Source organism: Mandrillus leucophaeus, unplaced genomic scaffold, assembly GCF_000951045.1.
Source record: "Mandrillus leucophaeus isolate KB7577 unplaced genomic scaffold, Mleu.le_1.0 Scaffold47, whole genome shotgun sequence".
NCBI lineage: Eukaryota > Metazoa > Chordata > Mammalia > Primates > Cercopithecidae > Mandrillus > Mandrillus leucophaeus.
In genome coordinates, this window is record NW_012105031.1 from 5,497,822 (window position 1) to 5,499,162 (window position 1,341).

Below are 1,341 nucleotides of genomic sequence, written 5' to 3' on the forward strand. Positions count from 1 at the left end.
TCACGCCATTCTCCTGCCTCAGCCTCCTGAGTAGCTGGGACTATAGGCGCCCGCCACCACGCCGGGCTAATTTTTGTATTTCTAGTAGAGACGGGGTTTCACCGTGTTAGCCAGGGTGGTCTCCATCTCCCGACCTCGTGATCCGCGCGTCTCGGCCTTCCAAAGTGCTGGGATTACAGGCGTGAGCCACCGCGCCTGGCCGACTATGTTATTCTTAACAAGGCCTGCCCTCAGCAAAAACTAGTTAACTAGAGTCTAACCTGTTGGAGTTCTTTTCAGAGCCTCAGTGACTTGGGGGAAGGAAAACACCAAGTCTAGCCTGCTTGAGCTAGCCTGTCCCAACTAAGGGTGGAAGCAGGAGGGAACTAAGTCCACAGTCCAGAGGCATAGGTTCATTAAAAGACTGCGACCTAATCATAGAACTGCAGAGCACTTGTTTCTCCCCAACAACTTACCACCACATTATTAAAGACCTATTTACAGCACCTGGTCTATCCTTTCCCCTGGTATATCATGTCCAGCTATTAAGAAAAAAATTACATACTAAAAGGAAAAAAAACAGAATTTGGAGAGACAGAGCAAGCATCAGAACCAGACATGGGCAGAGATGTTGGAATTATCAGACCAGGAATTTAAAACAATGATGCATATGCTAAGGGTCTTAGTGGATAAAGTAGACAGTATGCAAGAACAGATGGGCAATGTAAGCAGAGGAATGAAAATCCGGAAAAAAAAATGCTAGAGATTAAAAAAAAAAAAAAAAACACCACTATAAGAGAAATGATGAACGCCTTTGGTGGGCTTATTAGTAGAACGAAATGGCTGAGGAAAGAATCTCCAAGTTAAAGGATCTCTCACCAGAAAACTCTAAAACTGAACAGCAAAGAGAACAAAGATTGAAAAAACAGAACGGGGCCGGGCGCGGTGGCTCAGTCCTGTAATCCCAGAACTTTGGGAGGCCCAGATGGGCGGATGACGAGGTCAGGAGATCGAGACCATCCCGGCTAACACGGTGAAACCCCGTATCTACTAAAAAGTAAAATAAAATAAAAATTAGCTGGGCGTGGTGGCAGGCGCCTGTAGTTCCAGATATTTGGGAGGCTGAGGCAGAAGAATGGCGTGAACCGCGGAGGCGGAGGTTGCAGTGAGCCGAGATTGCGCCACTGCACTCCAACCTGGGTGACAGAGCGAGACTCCATCTCAAAACAAAACAAAACAAAAAAACCAGAACGGAATATTCAAGGACTGTGGGACAACTATAAAAGGTATAATGTACATATAATGGGAATATCAGAAGGAGAAGAAAGAAAAAGAAGAAATATTTGAAGCAATAAAGACTTT